This window comes from Vipera berus (genome assembly GCF_964194415.1).
Source record: "Vipera berus genome assembly, chromosome: 1".
Classification (NCBI taxonomy): Eukaryota; Metazoa; Chordata; class Lepidosauria; order Squamata; family Viperidae; genus Vipera; species Vipera berus.
Genome location: NC_138202.1, coordinates 319042232 through 319065517, shown reverse-complemented (window position 1 = coordinate 319065517; position 23286 = coordinate 319042232).

The following is a 23286-nucleotide window of genomic DNA, read 5'->3' as shown; positions in this document are numbered from 1 at the left end:
ACATAACAATTTGTGGGGCTGGCTGTAAATTAATTTATTTCTGATATAGTAGTAGAAAATGAGTATAATAAAACTGTTAAGGCCACTTACTACTTTTGTTGTTGTTGTTGAGGCTTGGTGTATTATATGAAGGTATACATTGTGATTTGTAAATAATAGATTATATCTTAGCTTGGTGTGAGAGTTTAGCCAATTGTGGATTCATAAAACAATAACTTAGCATGATGTATGCACCCAGCCTCATACTCCTGAAGGCCCAATATGGCTTTGCAGGCTTGAGCTTAGGCATGCATATTTTCCAATGAGACAGACTGGGACAGGAAGTTCATTTAATTACAATTTATTAAAATATTCTGATAAAAGGGATTTCTTCTCATTCAAAGAGGAAACCTTGAGACCCATCTTACATTCTCTTTTATAGTTAAGACATCAAAGAAAATGAAGATAAAAGATGATTTAGTAGGACAAAAGTATCTTCCCCTTTGCATAGGAAATCAGTTACACTTAGTCAAACGTTACATATTTGCACCCCATAATACCACATATGTTCATCAAAATAAAATCTGATGACAGAAGAGGTGTAAATTTTAAGATGGTAATAAGAAAAAAGTTGTTTGGAGTTCTTGAAGGGATAGACCTGATGCCAATTAGTGCTAACAAGCTTTCTCTTATCAGGAGATATTCTCCAGATAATCACTCCTATAATTTATCTTTTCAGTTTAGAAATGTTAGAAGCTATCAATCAATCCATACAGCAATAGGGTAAAAAGGTTTTCTACATTCCAGTCTGTAATGGTTTGATAAACCCTTATCACCATTTTAAAAGAGAGAAAAATAAATTAAAATACAAAGTAACTGTATTAGTAAGTGTAACAATATTACAAAGTCCAACTGTCCCTCAGTAGTACTCAGTACTGAGTAGCTGGACTACATTCTAAACAGGATTGTGTAGATTAGTTTATGCCTGTGTTTTATGACATCATGACATAGTAAGGGATATCCATGCAGAAAAACAAAGACAGACCCATCTTCAAAAGCTGGAATTATAGATGCAGACTAGATCTTGATAAAAGTTGAACTATAGCGCATTTCAATCCATTGTGGTGACCATAAAAATACATACGCAGGCATGCAATCAGTCTCCTTTTGCCCCTATGATACATGGTTGATCATTTTCTCTAGTACTACATGTATATGTGTTGAAACCATGCCACGACAACATAGCAAATTCTATACATACTGTAGTGAGATGATTTTGCCACCTAAATACATCTGTGGGGTCCTTTGTGCTCTGAGGTTGGTTGCTTTCTTGCAGACATTTCATTACAAACTAAGTAACATCATCAGTGCAAGAGTTAGCATAGGTTTTAGGGTAGCACTGATGATGTTACCTAGTTTGATAATGAAATGTAGGCAAGAAAACAACCAACCTCAGAGAGCACCAAGGACCTCACAAGTTCGACCTTGAGCTACAAATATCCTCTTATATTGGTAAATATACTGCTCAAAAAAATAAAGGGAACACAAGATAAGACATCCTACTATTAAATACAGTACACTGTGTTGTTTAAGTGTTCCCTTTATTTTTTTGAGCAGTATACATTCCTTAGCCACTAGATGGCAGAAGAGACCCATATTTGCTACTGTAAGCTTTTTGGGGGATCAAAAGGCCTTTTCCAGCTCGAAGATTCTGGGCTCACAAGCTTTTAATATTACGACAAAGAAAGATTATCTCAGTCTAAAAACTATTAACTCTTATTTTACTATAAATGCGTTGATGTCAGAAAAAAATATTCAAACATTCCATGCAAATCATCACATAATACATCCCATTTTCATTAATTTATTGATTCTGTCGTTTAACAGCACCAAACTCTTCAAAATCTCCTGTCTTTGCCAAGACCACTAGATGAAGCCAAACATTTGTCCTTCCTCCACATGACAAGCCAAAGATTTGGGTTTAATACATGAGTTCCCCTCCTCCCTCTTTTTCTTCAATCTTTCAAACTCCTTGTCCAAGTTTCCATATTGGCTCTTCATTCCTAGCCTAATTTGTTGAAAAATGATCCTGGTACTATATTTGAGCCAGACAAGATCATGACCCAGCTCAATGAGATTGGAGTGGAGAGTCGGAGTGGAAACTTGGACAAAGTGGGGGGAAAGATGCCTTGTTGACATTTTGTAAAGTTATATATTTTAGGTAAAACCTTTCAAGTATTAGCATGCAGAGATTATTAATTTTCCATATACCATTTGACTGGCATTCACCACTTTAAAAGGTAATACAATATCAATTTTATCCAAGCTTGCAGTAGGTTACAACGACCATCTTCTACTAACTGCTAGAGCTACATGAAAAGTATATATTGCAAATTGTATTAAACCACAATTTCTTACAGTTAATAGCTGGGTTCACTTACTTTACTATTCTGTAAACAAGTTTACACAACCCACCATGGCTGGATATTTGCAATGCATAAACCAGAACCAACAATTCAGATGGTTTAATACTGTCATGACTCGAGTATTTCTTGGAGTGGAGCAGAAGGACAAATGATATCCTGAGCATCTTGATCATATTGCATCAATGACATGAATTATGCAGTTTATATCATTTGCATGATAATGTCATGACACATGTGAAATTATCATTGCTTGAAGCAGATCTCTTGCACTAAACACAGTAGCAACTTTGTTGGGAGTGAAGCTTTTTCACTTTCTAAGTAATGTACACGGGTTTGCACTGTCAGTGAGTCTCTGAACTTAACTGAATTTAAGCCTGCTATGTATCCTGTGTGTCATCACGCTGTATATGTTGCAGGAAACAATATATCAGGTTGCATAATATTCTCTATATTAGAGATAATATAGCATGTAAAGAATAGCATGAACATGCTTGGGATAAAACTGGAACTATTGACAAGAATATTTAAAATGATTGCTACTGTCTTTTCTATTAGCTAGAAATGCATGAGACACAGATATAATGGAGGCCAACGATTTATTTTATGAAAGCCTCATTTGACTGAAGTCATGGTTTGTGGTAGTCAATGTCCCAGCACTCATTTGGTGAGGACCATAGCTGGTAGAAGACCACAAATGGGAAAGAGATGAAGCAAAAAATGAAAAGAAAAATAGAATTTACTCTAAAAGTAAGAGAAAAATGAAGGATATGAGAGAGAGACAGAGACAGAGAGAAAGAGAGACGCAGACAGACTATACCAGACATGTCAAACACAAGGCCTGGGGGCCAGATCCAGCCCGCGAAGTGGTTTCATGCGGCCCGTGAAGCCATCCTGGAAACAGTGAGGGAACGGCCCCCACTGCCTTGGCCCTGGCCCTCCTTCTGCCAGAGACCCTCAGATCTGTCCCACTCCTGCCCAGGGCCCCATAGGCACCCTTGATGCGAATGATGTAGAGCTGGCCATGCCCACCCAGTAGGCCATACGCACTCTAGCCACACCCACCCAGTAGGCCACTCCCACCCAGGCCATGCCCACCTGGCCCCCTGAGGGCAACTGCAATGCTGATGCGGCCCTCAATGAAATTGAGTTTGACACCCCTGGACTATACCATCAAGTCATTTTCAACTCCTAGTGAGTACATAGATAGCATATAATAGAAAAAAAAATAGAATACTTTATTTTGCCAAGTGTGAATTAGACAAAGAAGGAATTTGTCTCCAGTGCAGAAGCTTTTAGTGTACATGCAAAGGAACAGAGTAATAATAATCATAATAGTAATACCAATAAGAGGGGGTAGTAAAGAAGATAAGAAGGCTAATGATAATGCTATAGTCATTCCAAATGGGTAAATGTACATACACATTAGACAGTACTGTGTGAATTAGGTGTTCAGCAGAATGATGGCACAAGGGAAGAAACTGTCCCTGTGTCTAGTTGTTTTGGCATGCAGTGCCGTACAGCAGTGTACCAAGGGGAGGAGTTAAAGCAGTTTATGTCCAGGATGTGAGAGGTCTGTAGATATTTTCTCAGCCCTCCTTTTGACGTGCTTAATATACAGACCTTCTATGGAAGGCAGGATGGTTGCAATTTGTTCTTTCTTCAGTCTTAACTATCCATTGGAATTTGTGCCCGTCATATTTGGTTGCTATACCAAATCAGACAGTTAGAGAAGTACAAATGACAGGCTTGATAATATCTTTGTAAAACTCTTATCAACAGCTCCCAGGGCAGTCTGAACTTCCTGAGTTGACGTAGGAAGAATATTCTTTGTTGTGCTTTTAAAATAATTATTGTAAAGTTAGGTGTCCATTTCAAATCCTGAGATGTGAATATAAGTGGTCCAATCTTGTGAACTGTAGCTAATGAATACTACAAAAAGTGAACATGAGGGTTTTGTTATGAATAAAAGGATTGAAAGTTTTGTTAGAAACAATGAATTAGTGTCATCAAGACTGTTGTGAGTGTAAATGAAAGTAGGAACCCATAATAGTTTATGCCTGTGGTTACAGAAGACCAGTTTTGGGGAAAATTGTATAACACCCTGAATGAATGCAATCCAGGAGAGAAATTATTCTGCTGGATAACATGAATGCATAAGTAGAAATAAGATGAGAGGATAAATCCAAGAATTAATGAGAATAGTGACTGCTGTGCTTAGAAGAAGGTCTCTTTGTTTCAGATTCAGTATGTAATTTAAGCAGAAACCTATCTGACAATAGGGATTTTTAAAAATGTTTTTAATATTTTATCATTGGGGCTTTAATTTTTTTTAACATTTGTATTATTGTCTTTTATTGTTGTTAGCCGCCCTGAGTCCTTCGGGAGACAGGGCGGCATATAAGTCCCAAAAATAAATAAATAAATAAATAAATACATATGTACACATGACAAAGGGATGAATATAAGTCTTAAAACACAATTACTTTGATTTCTTTTGATAAAAGATTGAAAACATTAGTGAGAGATGTAAATGTGATGACTAATTTTGTTTGCAGAAGAGATTATTTATTTGTGGCACTGATGAATAAATACAAGTATCAGGAGAAGTGAAAGAAACCAGAATAAAAATAGAATTCCAGCAGGGGAAAAAATATAAATCCTGAATAAAAAGCATATTATAAGATAAATTAATCCTCCAACAGAAGGAATATAAAGAAAGAGAATGTAAAATCTGCTTGAAATAGAGTTAAAACAATCATTAAGAAGAGCCATGGAGGTGTATAGGGCCAGAGTAATGGGAAGTATGAAAACTGAAACAGTGAAAAAATATGCTTAGTGGAAAGCGAGTGAAAAAAGGGAGAAATGCATACATAAGAAATATTTATGTGAAAATGAAGATTAGAAAAAGTTATGGTATCCTATGTTTAAAGAGAAAAATATAATTGCCAAACATGAACTCAAAGACAATGTGGGATGGTCAAGATTAATGTAAAAGAGACAGAAAAAATGCTTTTCATGAAAGTCAAAAGTTGGCATGGAAGTCAGGAGAACTAAACAAGGACTTGCCAGCAGAGTGAATGCCATTAAAAGTAAAGGCAGGATGAAATTGAAGTGAGAGAATGCTGTAAGGTGAAGTTTAGTGATTCATATGGAAACATAGAACATAGAATAACAGGATTGGAAGTGACCTTGCAGGTCTTCTGGTCCAAACCCATGCTTTGAGGAGGAGATCTTATACTATTCCGGACAAATAGAATCAGTCATAAGTCAAAATTGAAATGAATGTTGTTAGTGTCCAAAATAAATAAAAGTAATAATGAAAGAAAATAAAAATGCTGTGAGAAAGAAAAGGTAAGTTATAGGGGATGTATCTGGAGAAACTGGGCACTACATCCCTCTGGGGCAATGTACCAGCATGTAGAACTAAAAATGGAAGATCACCGAATCTGGAGTGGCCTAAAACCCAAAGCCATTCCTCTTGCTGCAGTTGACCCAAAGTCTGTCCTTCCTCATCCACGTCTCTCCAGTCAGTGGTAGAAGGGTGGCGGCCCTCTCGTCAGCTTGGAGCTACTCTCCGAAACGAAGAAGAAAGGATTGGCCACTCCCATGGCCCATCGTTTAGCCGTCTCCTGCCAAAGCCAAAATCATAACAAAGCACTTGAAAGCACTTGAAAATTGGGTAAGAATTGCCTTCTTCTTTTCCTAATTGTCTACTCTTCCTGTCAAAGCTTTCCAAATTTGCTTCCCCTTGCGAGGAGAGAGGGAAGGGATTTCTGTTTTTCCCCCATCCTCCTTAATAGCGCCCTTGTCTATATTGGGAGAGAAAAGAAAAAGGCATGTACTAAATGATACTGATTAATTGGTCTTACTGCCTTTTTACTTTTGGTCCAAAGTTCCTATATTTACAGAAATGGGCTATTCCACCTATAAGTCTAAAAAAAGTTGGGGGGAATAAATAAAAAGACTCCGTCTGAAAAGGATTTGAAGTACTCTGGGGACATCTAGTGGCTAGGTCTGTTACAGCAAGTGAACATTACAGCAAGTGAACATTGCTTGCTTACATTTTGGATTGACCTTGGTATTGAGATAAAAACCTGAAACAGCTGGAGATGAATTTGTGGAGGTGGAACTACTACTATGACAGACAATCCTAAAGATCAACAACAAACTAGGGAAAAACTTAATACTTAACTTTTGACCCTTTCTAAAGAGCCTATAACTTCAGAAGTACACTACAGGCAAGATAGTGATGCCAACATAGAGGACGCCGAAGACCAACTAAGACAACCTGTGGAAAGCCTGGACAGTCAACTACTAACTATAATACTGGATAAGATTTTATCCAGATGGAAGAAGAATACAGACTGAACTGCAGACAGAGATGTCAGAGCAAATAAAGAGAGTGGAATTAACATATTTATTTATTTATTTATTTATTTATTTATTTATTTATTTATTTATTTATTTATTTAAATTCCTATACCGCCCTATTCCCAAAGGACTCAGGGCGGTTTACAGGGCAGCATAAAATACAATATAAAAATAATATAGAATTAAAATACATTAAATTAATTAAGCCCAATTAAAACAACATTAAAAAAAGCTAAAACCCCTTCAGTCCAGGCCTGATAGATCGAAAAACCAGGTTTTCAGGTCCCGGCGAAACGAACGCAGATCGGGGGCGGTCCTAAGTTCCACGGGTAAATCATTCCAGAGGGCAGGCGTGCCCACAGAGAACGCTCTTCCCCTAGGAATAACCCGCCGGCATTCCCTAACCGGCGGTATCCTGAGAAGGCCCTCCCTGTGGGAGCGCACGGGACAAAGGGAGCTTGATGCCGGCAGCAGGTGTTCCCTCAGATAACCCGGACCCAAGCCATTAAGGGCTTTATAGGTCATCACCAGCACCTTGAATCTCACCCGAAGGGCAACCGGAAGCCAATGCAGCTCGCGGAGTAGAGGTATTACATGGGAGTATCGGGAAGCCCCCATCACAACTCGCACGGCCGCATTCTGCACCAGTTGAAGCCTCCGAGTGGTCCTCAAGGGCAGCCCCATGTAGAGAGCGTTGCAGTAGTCTAAACAGGAGGTCACGAGCGCATGAGCGCATATGTTAGATGATACAATCTTTGGTGTAATAAAATAAGGGAATTTTGGGTTCTGAATACTATTTGGGATGTCAAAGGTTAAACTTGGATACTACAACTAACATCAAAATTAGATAAAATCTAATAACAGGATATAGATATACTTTATTGAAATTGGACTGACAAAATCTTTTTAATTGACCATGCTATTCTTATAAATCTGTTATTTTAAATATGTTGTATTGAATGTTGAGGGAAATAGAGAAGGATGCTATGATAATGTAACCCAAACTATGTATTGAAAACTCTGTTATTCAATTGATGACTACCCAGGTACCATGATGCTTTCTAGACACATAGGTTGTAAATTGAAAAACTAATAAAATTCTTTTAAAAAAAAAGATCTGTATGAAGTCCAGCCAAGTCCACTAGGTGCCTGGAGTGGACCACTTCAACAGCCGTCTCGTACTGGAACACTCCAAGGCAACCAAAAAGCGATCTCACCCAGACAAATGAATGATGGTAATTTCCCCCCAAAATCTAGTTCAATCATGTATATCTATAGCTATGCACAGTTTTTGTTTTGTTGTTTTAAAAAAACTAACTTGGTTGAGAACCAGTACAGTTGAAAACTTCACACAGCTATTGTAAATAAATAAACCAAGATCTAAATCACAGTTCATTGAAGTTTATCAAAATCAAAGAGCTTAAGCCTATAGTTCTATACACTTACTTAGAAATAAGTTCCATTGAACTGAATGAAATTTTCTTTTGAATAAACATAGAGGCTGGCACTCTGCTTAATGTTGAATTGTGCTTAATGCTTTTTGTCTGTTTGGCATGACACAATCCCAGTTCCACTTTTAAAAAATCTGTTTATCCCTCCATAACCAAATTTAAGGCTGGACATTTGCTGGAAGACTTTTAACCAACTTTGGAAGAAAGCCAAAATTGAGGTTTGACACTTGGCAATCATATTTGTTAGCTGGAAGACACACACACACACACACTAATAAAAGTATATGGCTCAGACATGCAAGTAAAATAGTCTGGCTGGATCACGGCACTGCTCTTAATGACAGCTGTTGCCAGAAATAAAGCAGCCAAATGCTCCACTGGAGAATAAAAAAATGAACTTCAGTTCCACAGCCATTTCTGCAAAGCTGGACTTCTAAGCCAAAGCAAAGGAATCCCAAGTGCCTCCTATGCTCTCTCTGTGTTTCTGTTCTGCCAAACCAGAGGCAGAGAAACAGGACACATGTGAATAGCGCATTCACACAGACAGCCTTTGCCGTCTGTCTGTCCTGGGCTGTTCTGCCAAAAGTTTTGCCAAGAGCATGGTGTGTGTGTGTTTGTGTGTGTGCGTGCGTGTGTGTGTGTGTGTGTGTTAAAAATCCACTCTTCATGTTGGCAAGACAGCTAATAGCTGTGCTCAATTTCCCTACCTCTGGAAACTTGGATGCTGCTATTCTTCCCTGTCTGCTTTGTAATGAGAGGAAACACATGCTGTTCCCAGCTGCAGGAATGCTGTCAAGAGCCCAGCACAGGAGACTGGATTGGTTCTCACTGCTCACAAGGATACTATATCACTGCTATCAGTGACAGCAGAGATTTTTACTACTCCAGTGATCTGGGTTATACATGTCTTCTGACATTTAAGAAGAAAAGTAACATTGTGGCTGGCATTCAGGGCATTTCTAGCATACAGGCTATCTTTACTGCTCAAGCATAACATCATTCATTCATTCATTCATCGATTCTCTCTCTCTCTCTCTCTCTCTCTCTCTCCCTCCCTCCCTCCCTCCCTCCCTCCCTCTCTCCCTCTCCCTCTCCCTCTCCCTCTCCCTCTCCCTCTCCCTCTCCCTCTCCCTCTATCATCTCTAGATTTCAAGAGGCCTTTCTGAGACTTATTCTGGTTTGCTGCTCTGTTTGCATGTTGCCTAGCAACCATGTGGAGCCACAGATAGTTGCATTTTGGTCTGAGTTTTTTCTGTTGAATAATGTAAGATGTACAGAATCTATACAATGGGTATTTCCTCTCAAGACATTACAATTAGGATTCAGCTTCAGTTGCTGTTTTTGTTTTCTTTTGCTTCAGGTTTGCCTGAGTATATTTACTACACAAAAAATATATTCAAGTCAAATAAAGTTCAGCTTTATTCATGCATTCGGAACATTTAGAGAGTCAATTGGTGCATTGGTTAAGGTGCTGGACTAGAACCATGGTTGGCATGGAAGCAGGCAGGTGACTTTCAGCTAGTCATTTTTTTCTCAGTGCTAGAATGAGAAACCCCCAAAATATTCCAGAATAAGGCAATGGCAAATGCTAGACCACCTCTGCAATGTTGCCAAGAAAACCATAGGGACTAGCCCATGAAATCACCCAAAGTCAAGACTGACTTGAAAGCATTACATTTTAAGAAGGTGGGGGCCATCTATATCTCATCTTTTCTTTACAGGCTTGCTTAACATGCAACAGCACCTGGTTGACCCTACCTAGAATGGTCCAGTAGATTGAGTTGACTACTGGGCGGTCATCTTCTGTAGTTCAATGATAGAGAAGTTGCTTAATAACTAATATCTTCAAATAAGGATGGGAATGACCTGGACTTTTTTTCTCATAGAACGCTCAGAACGGAGTTCCGGCACCTTTTTTTGGATGGAACCTTGTAGGGTAGGCAAGGCGGGTTGTATGACATGTGTGAGTTCCGGCACCTTTTTCTTTTACAAAAAAAGCACTGGGAATGACTGTATCTTGTTCAGTGGAAAATTGGTAAGAAAAGATAATTGCTTTTATATATCTTGTTGTATTCTGTGACAAGGTATCCGTCCTAATATTGGCAGGAGTTTATAAATGGAATGTTTAAACAAATAAATCCATACATGCAGTAGGTATTGGATAAACCAGTTATGCAGCTCATCTAAAGCTTGTCCTATTTTCGCAACGTGCTAGCTTTGGTTGTTATATTCCTGCCCTTAAACAAGCATACCTACCTACCTACGTATGCCAGAAAAGGAGAAAGAAATAGTAAGCTAAACAAATCAAAGGCATAAAATGAGAAAAAGGAAAAAAATATACAGCTAAAATCTTACAGTAATACAATCTATTATACTTCCCCATACCTTTCTATCCCTGAAAACCACCCTGGCTCCCATCACATCCATGTTCTGCTTTTTACATAAACTTCTGCTTTCTAAATTCTCACCTCTCACTTTCCAAATATCGAGTTAGCCCTGTCCAGTCATAAGTTTTCTGCTCTTCCTTTTCTGTAGACCCACCGCTTCTTCCTTCATGTATTTCTTTTGAGAATCAGTCTTCATTCTTTCTCTCTACATCACCAACCTACCTTAAAGTATTTTTCATTCTATTCAATCATCTTAGCATCCACTGATTCTTGATACTATCTCTTCTTTAAGAAACTTTACACATTCTGTCTTATACCCTGATCATTGCTGATCCATTTTTTCCAAATGTCATCATTTCCCTCCATAAGCTATCCTTTCATTCTCAGCTCTTCTCTCGGCACAGTCAGCAAACACCCACTGGGGAAAACACTCCAAATTCAATCCTGCTCACTTTATCATGCATGGTCTCTAAATCAATGAATGTACAATGAACTTTTTTTCCCCCACATACATGTCCTATACAGTGGCGTATCAGCCCATCCATGGATACAGTGACCTTGAATTTTTAACCCAAATACCATGAAAAATACATCATCCACAAATAAGCCAGCCCTTGACATTTTCATATGTTTTGATTTTCACAATTTACTTATCCACAAATTTTCATAGTATTTTGGTTAGAAACCAGGAGACTGTGAGTTCTTGTCCCACCTTAGGCAAGAAAACCAGCAGGGTGACTTTGAGCCAGTCACTCTCTCTCTTTCTCCCTCTCTCTCTCTCTCAACCCAAACCACCTCGCAAGATTGTTGTTGTGCAAATAGGAGGAAGAAAGAGTATCAGGCATGTTCCCCATCTTGAGTTATTTTAAATAAATAAATAAAGGGATATATGGATAGCTCAAATAAATACTATAGATAAGCTCATGTATGGATAAACCCAATCCAATTTATTTTGGCACCTAAAATTCTAGTTTATCTGCAAGTACAGATGATACCCCTTCATGGATTATACTGCCTTGTCGTGGCGAAGGGGCTTGCGTAATTCAATGAAGCTATGAGCTATGCTGTGCAGGGCCACCCAAGACGGAAAGGTCATAGCAGAGAGTTCTGACAAAACGTGATCCACTGGAGAAGGAAATGGCAACCCACTCCAGTATCTTTGCCATGAAAACCCTATGGACAGTACCAAAAGGCAAAACAATATGACGCTGGAAGATGAGCCCCTCAGGTCGGAAGGCGTCCAATATGCTACTGGGGAAGAGCAGAGGGCTAGTACTAGTAGCGCCAGAAAGAATGAAGTGACTGGGCCAAAGCCGAAAGGACGCTCAGCTGTGGATGTATCTGGTGGTGAAAGGAAAGTCCGATGCTGTAAAGATTTTTTCTCCATAGGAACCTGGAATGTGAGATCCATGAATCAAGGCAAGCTGGACGTGGTCAAACAAGAGATGACAAGACTGAACATCGACATCTTGGGAATCAGCGAACTAAAATGGACAGGAATGGGCGAATTGAATTCAGATGACCATCAGGTATGCTACTGCGGGCAAGAATCCCTCAGAAGAAATGGAGTAGCCTTCATAGTCAATAAAAGAGTAAGAAAAGCAATACTGGGATACAATCCTCAAAATGACAGAATGATCTCAGTTCGAATCCAAGGCACACCATTCAATGTCACAGTAGTTCAGGTCTATGCCCCAACCACCAGTGCTGAAGAAGATGAAATTGACCAGTTCTATGAAGCCCTACAGCACCTTATAGAACTAACCCCTCTCAATTCCTGGCAAATAGATGGGGAAGAAATGGAGGTAGTGGCAGATTTTATTTTCCTGGGCTCCAAGATCACTGCAGATGGTGACTGTAGCCAAGAAATTAAAAGACGCTTGCTCCTGGGGAGAAAAGCCATGGCAAATCTAGACAGCACACTAAAAAGCAGAGACATCACCCTGTCAACAAAAGTGCATATAGTCAAGGCTATGGTCTTCCCAGTTGCAATGTATGGCAGTGAAAGCTGGACCATAAAAAAGGCTGAACGCCAAAGAATTGAGGCCTTTGAACTGTGGTGATGGAGAAGACTCCTGCAAGTTCCTTGGACTGCAAGGCGATCAAACCGGTCAGTCCTAAAGGAGATCAACCCTGACTGCTCTTTAGAAGGCCAGATCCTGAAGCTAAAACTCAAATACTTTGGCCATCTAATGAGAAGGAAGGACTCACTGGAGAAGAGCCTAATGCTGGGAAAGACATTAGAGACAGACAGAGAATGGGGTGGCTGGATGGCATCACTGAAGCAGTAGGCGTGAGCTTAAATGGACTCCAGAAGATGGTAGAGGACAGGAAGGCCTGGAGGAACGTTGTCCATAGGGTCACGATGGGTCGGACACGACTTCACAGCTAACAACAACAACAACAGATGATACATTTCTCGATTGCCCAGCATAAAATCACACTGCCTGTTCCAAATGTTATTCATTGTCATCTCCCATACCCTTTTAATTAGAATTCTGCAGAACACTTTTCTAGCTCCCTCCCCAACTAGATTCTCTGCAGTTTTTTCATTCATTCTTGCTACCTTCCTGTTGGTGGTTCTTGTTTAGCCCCCTTTAGCCTTTTCCAAAACTTTTTTAAAAAAATAGAAATATGGACTTCTGGTTTGCCATCACGACACCTGCAGATGCATGGAGACAAGCTCCGTCTTCAGCATCTGATTTCATCCCGCTGGGAGACCCTGGAAAGGGTCGAAAGTTGCCCTGTAGAGGTGACAAGCAAGGAGGGGATCCCCCGCTTGATCATGTGAGGGTGGCAGCACTTCCTCTTGATCCAGGGCAGGTCTCCAAACTGGCGAAGGAAAGACCGGCCCTAGCTGTATGGCTCGTCATTAAGCTGTAGACTGCTGAAGTCAAAATTACTACCAAGCATCATGGATGAAACTGGGTGAGATCTGATCTTCTCTTTAAGACTTTAAATATCTTTCCTGTAAAAGCTGTTCAAAGTATTTTTTTTCCCCTGTGAGGGGAGAGGGAAGGGAATTCCTACCCCACCCTCTAAGAACAGTGGTGACTGACTAACCAGGGGAAATAGAGCAATTATAAGAACAACTTTAATCTAGTTGGATGCATATACTTTTGAAATTTGGGGACTAAATGTTTTCCTATTCTTACTGGAGACATTGGTTTTTATCTAAAAAGAAAAGAAATAAACCTTGAAAAACTATTATAAAAACTCAGGACATAAAAAGTTTTAAATGGTATTGGTGACATCTTGTGGTGAAGTATGGTAGTACAACTTGTTATTGACTAAAAGAGACTTGGCTTGAAGCCCAGAATCTAGAAAAAACTCTCTTGACCTTGACAGATGCCACCTGTGAAAAACTCAGCTGTAAAGAAGGAACTGCAGGGCGACATATCTGGCCTGTTTAAACTATGACTATAAACCTTTACTGACTTTCAGAATTATATGTGGGAACTTGTTTTCCTATTTTTTTACATGAGAAGTATCTGTTATTACACAAGATGATGGAATACTTTGGTCTATAAATTCTTAGTTGGCAAACAATTTCCACTATAAAGACTACCTACAGCACATGAAATAGATGTCCCATACCTAGCTATAAAAAACAAAAAACTATTTTTAATGTTTGATTTTAAAATCTTCAACTTAATATATTATCAAGAGAATATGGATGAAGATCAGGAAAAAATCCTTTTTATGTTGAAATCAATACATCAAACCATTCTTTCAGCGTGTAACAAAACGAGGCAACATAAAGGAACAAGATGCCAACTTAGATATACAAACCCAGATCTTGACTACAACCAAAGAACTAACAATGCAGAAAGTAACAGCATAAGTGGAACAACTAAATACTAAGACAGAGGACCCAACTGACCAACAGATCCAGTATGGGAAAATTAGAAAAGAGAGTGTTAAGTTGAATATTGAGGGGAAATTAAAGCCTGGGAAAAAAGCAATAACAGGACATTGATTGCATATAAAGATTGAATGCAAACACAATTAAGATATGCATAAGCTAAAAGTTATTAATAAATGTAACAAAGATGGTTTTGCTTAGCTGATAACAGTAAGAACTATATTAGTTCAATATGAGATAATAGATATTAAGGGAAAAAGAGAGGAAATAACTGATGTTGTAACTTGAGATTTGTGCTAAAGATTTATGTATGTTATTGAATCATTGATTACCCAGTCACCACGTTGCTCTTTAAATTTTTAATTGTAAAATTAGAAAACTAATAAAATATTATAAAAAAATTAGAAATGTGCAAAACCTCCTCTGATTGAACCATTCCATTTGCAGAGCAGTTAATTTTCTTGCTAAAGGTAAGGAAGTATCAGTCAGCTTTGCCACCTCTTAGACACTCTGTCACAAGGCCAATCAAAACCTCTTTTATTCCAAGTTTGCTCACACTACCTACTGTATCCAAACTTAACTACTTTGAATAATATTATCCTCATCCCATCAACCAAAGGCAAATGCCCTGAATTGCCTTTTAATCAGAAAATTTAATATAGCTTGCCTAGAAAACCTTTTCTCTCTAAACAAGGATATTTGTTGACCTGAGCTGTCATTGTAGGTGATTGATGGATAAATGCACAGTTGGAACAGGCAGTAGGCAAGAACCCAAAACCAGCTGAAGACATGACCTGCTTCCCATACATATTTAGTCTAAATATTTAGGACTTTGGGGGGTTATTTTTTTCTAGTTAATTAAAAATTGCTGCCTGCTTTTCCAAAATCTCAAAGTAGCTTTTATGTTTCTGCATAGATAGCTGGTTGCCATATATTATAAATTCTGGAAAACTAGATTTACCAGAACTGCAAAACCCAAGGCAACTGTTAGATGGGAGTTAAGAGATGAAGAAAATTCTAACTCTTTCTTGTCAACTTGTGATCATCCAGACTTTTGCGGCTCAGATCTGGTAGCCTATAAAAAACTAAAGTAAACTTGCCCTGTACACATTTGATTATTAGAGACTATTGATATTCTTTTGACATTGTTTGTTGTAAAGATAAAGTAGTATTTCTGTTTCTACAACCTGCAATTGTGTATTTGACAATAGCATTGGAAAGGAATCCTCCACCTTGCTTGTTATTATAAGCTTGGAGTGTGGAAATTGCTCCCTTCTTTTGCTAGAGACTGATCAATAGCTATCTTCCACTCTATCCATACGTTATTGTTTGCATCAAGAAAAAATATGAAAGATGCTAACTATTAAAAACATATTTGAACTAGCTATTTTGGGCCATCTGGAGAAGAGGAATCCCTCTCAGGACATCTTTTCTATGTCTTTTAAGTATTCTGTTATTTTTGTCAAGAAAACACATGCTAGGTTGTGAAGTCACAGGGAGTCAAAGATTTTACCTTTATAATAAAGTAGTATGTGGCCTTTCCATCTAAGCACAATTACACATACTGTTGATCCTAATATTCAAAGGAAAGAATTATTTACAATTTTTATACCTTATATCTAATTGGTACTGTAGATAAATGCTAGTTCATCTGAAGTTCCCCAATTTTTTTGGAGCCAGTGAATGCCAGTGAAAACCATTTTCAGAGCATGTTGTGGGTGGAATGGGACTACTTGCCTTGGCCAATTCACCAGGGGACAACTTGCGTGTCACAATTCAACAATTCAATTTAATTATTAAAAATAATGTTTAAAATATTTTAATTTTTGTCATTCACATTTCATTCTGTCCATCCTTTTGCATCCTTTCTTTAATTATTTTGTTCCACCATTTCTTTGATATTAATGTCACTCTTGTCCCACGATGAGTTGTCCAGTGGCGAGTTGTCCGTGGTGAGTTGGCTGTGATGAGTTGTTGTAGACCTGTTGTGTGCATTCAGATACAATTTCTGCAATTTAAACATTTTTAAAAAGTCTGCCGTAGTGCTTCTGTCCAATTACAATGTTATATATTTTACATTTTTTTAAAAAAAATTGTAAAATAGTTTTAATATTTTAATGTTAATTTTATAAGTTGTTTATATATAATGATTACATCATACACCACTCAGACCCTCTTTTTGAGGAAGAGGAGAGGTTAAGAAATAGAATTAATTAATTAATTAATACAAATTCCAACTTGCTTTTGTCCTTTATTGGCAGAAGGGCACATTTATAGAAAAGGCATAAGACTGCGGTCACTCACAATTTTATTTTCCAGAAAAACCTATGCAGAATCTAAGGTCATTCCTAGGAAGGCCTGTGCCTTGCTATGCAACATGCCAGCACTTTTAAAATACTGAGTGTACTTCAAAATGTAAGAAATATCTCTCTTTCTGCAAATTCATGTGGAAATAGCATATTGATTCTTACGCTTGGTCAAATATTTTCTTATGTCATTCTGGCAAATCCAGGTCCATATAATAAACCTGTCTTAAATATAGTTCTTCAGAACCTGCTGGGAAGCAGCTGTTTAGTCCAGGACATGCTCTTCTAGCAATAAAATACAAGGTTAGAACATAAAGCACTTAAAAATTTCAAGGTCATTTATATTTACAGGATTTTAGAATAGCATTTCCCATTGTAGGTGCTCTGTAAATGTCTACACTTCGCTAATGTGTTAGGGAACTCTGGAAATTGAAGCCCACAAATCTGGTACCTACATTGTGAAAGTCTGTTTAAGGAGAAATTATAATCATTCTGGATTATCCCCATATATGGAATTAACACAATAACATATTTCACCTGCTACCTATTAAGAAATTATTCAGAAGTCAAGACCACCTTGGTTGGGAAATAGGATTGATTTGAAATAATCTATGTGCTATTTATAAAACTTGATCTGAAACCAATCTGTCATAAAATTTAATCTTCAGACATTTACCTTCTGTTGTAAAAATTCATTCACTCTGCCGGTTGAACTGGGCAATCTTGAGATTCCCTGCGTTTATAACCTAGTAAAAGTTGCACTTGTTTTGTGTATTTCAATGACGTATTCTCAGAGGAAAAATTCTGCATTTGTTCAGAGATACAACTCAGGGACATCAATTTGGAGTACTTTCAGCCTTAGCAAAGGTTCAGACTTGACAGAATTTTTATCAACCAGTTTGGATGACTTTATTTTCTTTTACTAGCATGTAATTAAACCTCTTGGAATTCAGTACAATAGATGCAATATAGCCACTGAGAATTAAAATAGAGATTAGACAAAGGTACGGATGATAGGACTTAGTAGTTTTTAGTAATGGTTGATACCATTACTAAAGTCATCAGCAGTCAAGTGCAACTCAAAGAAGACTTTTTTCCCCCTCTGAGAACCTAGTCACATAGGCTGATAGAAGCTGGGCAGATGTCAGTATCAAATTCATTTTTGTAAAAACAATCTGCCGAAGCCAACATTTATAAGAAAAGAAAAATCACCATTTTTTCCACGTTCATCTTCTGTGGTAACTAAACCATTGCTATTTGTGGTGCAGTTGATCATCCAGCCAGGTCTCCAGTACATACTACTGTATGGCTGTAACCCTAAAACTAACACACTGTAAGGTTGCCACAGCAATTGCTTATAGAAGTAGATCTGCTTTCCCTTGATGCAATGGAAAAGTTATTTTTATATTTATTTGGTTGCTAGTATAAAAGGTCATACATATCTTCAGTGATGAAAATTTGCAAAATTCGTTTTGCTAAAATAATTAGTGGGTGCAGGATTTTTTTTTCCCAACTGAAATGTTAAAACAGATACCAGGAAAAGATTCGTATTTAAATTTCATGGGTAAAATGGTTTTGGTTGTCATTATAAAAATTTAAACATATTTCGTCTTCAGCCATGAAAATTTGCAAAATTCGTTTTGCTAAAATAATGGGTGCGTGCTGCAGTGAGACAAAAATGTTTTTCAACCCAAATGCTAAAACGGATTCCGGGACGAGATTCATGGTTAAATTTTATGGGTAAAATGGTTTTGGTTGTCATCATAACAATTTAAACATATTTCGTCTTCAGCCATGAAAAATTGCAAAATTCGTTTTGCTAAAATAATGGGTGCATGCTGCAGTGAGACAAAAATGTTTTTCAACCCAAATGCTAAAATGGATTCCGGGACCAGATTCGTGGTTAAATTTTATGGGTAAAATGGTTTTGGTTGCTATTATAAAAAGTTAAACATATTTCGTCTTCAGCGACGAAAATCAATAAAATAGGCTTTAAAAAACTACAAGTCCCTATTACTTCATGTATATATGTAAACAGCTTGGTTTCTGGCTTTATAATATCCCCCCTGCCCATAATGATGATGATGATGATGACAATAATAATAATGATGATAATGAAAGGGACCTTGGAGGTCATCTAGTCCAACCCCCTGCTCAGGCAGGATATTGGATCACTGCTATCATGTCTCCCCTCGTCCTTCTCTTCATTAAACTACACATACCCAATTCCAGCAACCGTTCCTTATATGTTTTAGCCTCCAGTCCCCTGATCATCTTTGTTCCCTTCACCTTTATCAAATGTATTATGTGCAACTTCCAAGCACCAAAAGGCTTCCCTTACCTAACTTAATGCCAAAAAAAATATTGCAAGATGACATTTGTCAAGTAATGGAAGTGAGGAAAATGGACACTTGCTGCTGCATATGGCATGTGATCCACCCTTCTACTAGATATTTTGGTCTATAGCAAAACATAAGACTCTATCAGACTTTGACTTAAAAGTAGCTCTGCATAAATGCAGAGCTTCAGCAATCCTGAGTATCGTCAGAGCAATTCTAAGACTGCTGCTGTCTACCATTGAAAACCATATGATTTACTTTGGGATTTTTTTTTCATATTGCAATGGATTGTGGACCAAGTGAACCATTGGTCCTCTTTTCCTTTCAGCCTTGACTAAACAGTTGGCAGTATGAACTTTCTTCTTTGCTTGCATATTTTTTTTATTTAATCCCCATCAATAGTTTTTCCTATCAATTTTCATTCAGGTTGATGACATTTGAAATTACATCAGGTGATCCACTCCTATACAGTATTAAGCTTACTCGGGGTCTTTCTACGTGCTGAAAAAAATAGCCTCTATTGTGACTATACAAGAAAAAAAATTTTTTGTAATGCTAAATGAGTCATATTTTTAGGGTTTTTATTTGTTTCCCACATGAATAATGCTTGGGAAGGCTCACTAGCACTGCTGCCAAAATTGCTTTTCCACTTGCATTAGAATGATCTAAAACAGGCAATTTAAGCCTCACACTAGTGACAACGCTGAGAAAATATGAACATGCTCTGTATGTGTAGGAGGAATTTCTTTTATGAATGTGTGAATGATAAACAGAGTTAACATGCACAAATGTTGGGACTGGTTAGTTTAAATTTTGGCAATATGATTCCCAAATAAAAACTCATCATCTCTGATTTAATGTGGGGGAGGAATATATGTGTGGGGATATTTGTGTGGAACATGCAGAAACTATTTAAGAAATGTACACTAAAAATAAATAAATAAAGGAGAAAGTGAGCATTGACTATAGTCAGTGCTGTATGCAGTATATTTCATACCATCATTTGTGCTAAGATGGAAAATTTGTGGGAGAAAAATCTGTGCTGTGGGTCACAGGAAATGGTGACACAGCATTTTTTTTTTAAAAAAAATTCTGCTCACTTGGATTCTGTATAGTTCCCATTAAAGAAGCCAAGTACTGTACTATTATTATTATTATTATTATTATTATTATTATTATTATTATTATTATTATTATTATTATTATTATTATTATTGAAGTAATCAGACAGAAAGAAATGACAACTATGTAGCCTCCAGTCACGAAGAGAAAATCGGAGCAACATTTTTCTCTTAGGCCCTGTTTGCTTCTGTGCGTGTCTGTGGATCGGGGCATAAGGTGACCCCAAGACAAGTCCCTAAGTCTCCACTCATCTCCTAATTTCTGTATACTATATCTGGGCTGCAGTAGGTCAGAGAATCACTAGATGACTTTGAAGTACTCTTTGGCTATCATCTAGAGATCACCCTTTTTTTTGCAGCCCTGGTATAGATTCTCTCTGTCCTCATTCTTCCATAAGCAAGAAGGCAAAGAAGAGCCAGAAGGGGAAGAGATCAGCCTGAGGTAATCACAGGGGAAGCCGTCAATGTTTCTGAGAGATCTGCATACCGTAGGACTGCTTCTGAGGCAACCCTTAATTCAAATCTTTTAAATAAATAAACTGGCCAAAGGGTTGCTTTCTTTTTTTCTTCTTCTTTTTTTAAAAACTTAAATAGAGAAAACAGACAACAGAGCAAAGATGATCTTACTGAACCATGCCCAGGGCTTCTTGGGTTATAAACTCCACACAAAGGTATGTTTTTTTAAGACCAACAGAAGACAAGGAAATAGTCTTCCACCACTCACCCATCCCCAAAATATCTTGAATCTGAGTTAATGATTTCATTTAACATTCAGGTTTTAATTTGTCTTAATTATGTGTTATGCATAATTGCTTGTGCTTATGAACTAGCATAAGATTATTGCTTATGCTACTTTAGCTATGGTAGGTAAGCTATTTTGTGGTATCTGGTAGGATTTTTGTAGGGTTAAAGAACAAATAAATAATCATTCAGTGTATTAGTGTTCACCGTGGAAGACCAAATTGGATGATATAACAGTCTTATTTGTTGATCATATAAAAAAGGATATGACTCTCAGGAATAGGTAACCCACAGAAAGTTTGGACTCAATTTCTAAGCTGCAATAATGGTGAGGCACTGAGAAGTGTAATTATATAGGATATATTCTACTTTATTCAATTTTTCAATAATGCAAACCATATTTGAAGTCTTTATGATTTTGTGAGTCTTGTTCCATCTTCTGAATAATAGAATACTGTGAATTGATGGTGACTAATGCAGCCATATCTAATCCATACACATTTCAATTAGTTACTGTATGTAAGCTTGAATGATTCTACTTTAAGTTTTTGAAAAGCAAGAAAAGGGAACAAGTGGAAGGTAATCAAGCTCTTTTTTACATAGCCTGAAAGTTCACATAGTCTTATAAGCTCTGTACAAATCCCACCCCCCTCTCTCTCCTAATTTATTTTTCTGTAGAAAGAGCAGAGGAAAAATGCTTCAGAAGTTCATTATTTGATAGAAACAATTCTCTGGGAAATTCATAGCAAAAACATTCTCTGATGCAATCTAAAATAACAAATCTCTGTGGATAGTAACTAAATCCAAGTGGCTGCTTGAGTCTCCATAGCACAGGCATGAGAGATGGTGCGGGTTTTAGTTAAGGTTTTTGATTGGCACCAAAGAGACCAGGCTCAGCTCCACCCTTAACCATGGTTTTCTCCATTCATTGGCTGACTGTGGGTCAGTCAATCTCTCCCAACTTTCCTTGCAGGGTTAACATGAGGAAAAATTGGAGAAGGGAAGGCTAGGTTTAAAAGGCATTAAAATCAGGGACATCTGCAGAGTAGGTGGATGGGAATCAAAGTTGCCATCTTGACCTTTTGATTCACCTTAGTGGACACCCCTGATTAGAATGCTTCTTTTTTCAGATACTTTATGAAGCTGGAAGACCTTTTCTTGAGTGTTCAGTACTGGTCTGGGATAAATAACGTATATAAATTAAATATTATATTAGTGTACTGTTGATGCTGGGTTGATACTGTGTAGTTTTTGTTGTTTTCATTGTAGTCCACTTATTTTATTATTTTATTTTATTTATAACTGAAATAAAATAAAAGCATAAAATAAAATAATAAAAAATGAGATAAAATAAAATATGGAGATCTTTCCATCTGAGAGACAACATACTTCCCTTGATAGTCACCCAGCTTTATAATCCATTATAAAGAATGGGTGACATTATAATAGTTTCAGAGGCCTAACAGCAATAGGGGCTGTCAATTTTTAGAGAGAAAATTGCAACATGGCAAATCAGAAGCTAAATCTTTCTTCTCCCAGAAGAAACCATTCTTCTAGAAAATGTCTTCCACTTGCCTCTACAATGCAGCTTTATATATAAAAAAACACTCCCTTGAAGATTAATTTAAATCTTACTAGGTAAAATATTTTCTCTCTGATCAGCTGTTGATTGAAGAAAAGGATTTTGTGTTTTGGCAAAGAGGTCCCCATAACAGTTCATTATCTTTTAGTAGTGAAAGGACTTGCACATCCCCACATTGTGCATCACCAGGAGTATACACTTCCAGAAGAGTTATTTGTAAGGTAGAACTCATGCACAACACTAAAATCAAACTGATTTTTCTGCAAGGAAAGATGGAAAAACTCCAAGACTCAATGCTATCTAAGGCTCAGAACGTTAACTTCTCTTGTAAAATGCAATTTAAACTACAGGAAACAAATTAAACCATCAGACAAACAAGATAAGACCTGTGCAATATTCCATGTTATGCGCTGTATGTGCTGAAAATAGGAAATAGATTTGGTGGATAGAATCGAAAGAGTTCTGGGATGAAATCTTAATGATGGAAAAAACCCATATACAATTGTATCCACAGATGTCAGGGAATGGGCAGAGACGCATTTTAAGTTTTGACATTAGATCAATATTGTTGTACTATATTATTGCTGTTTTGGCACCAAATATTATCAAATATACCACCAGATTTGTCATAAAAACCTTGATGGATCCAGATTGCCGTTAGTATGACAGTATATTGTACATATTGTATTGTATTGAGTCTTTTGATGTAAAGTTTATA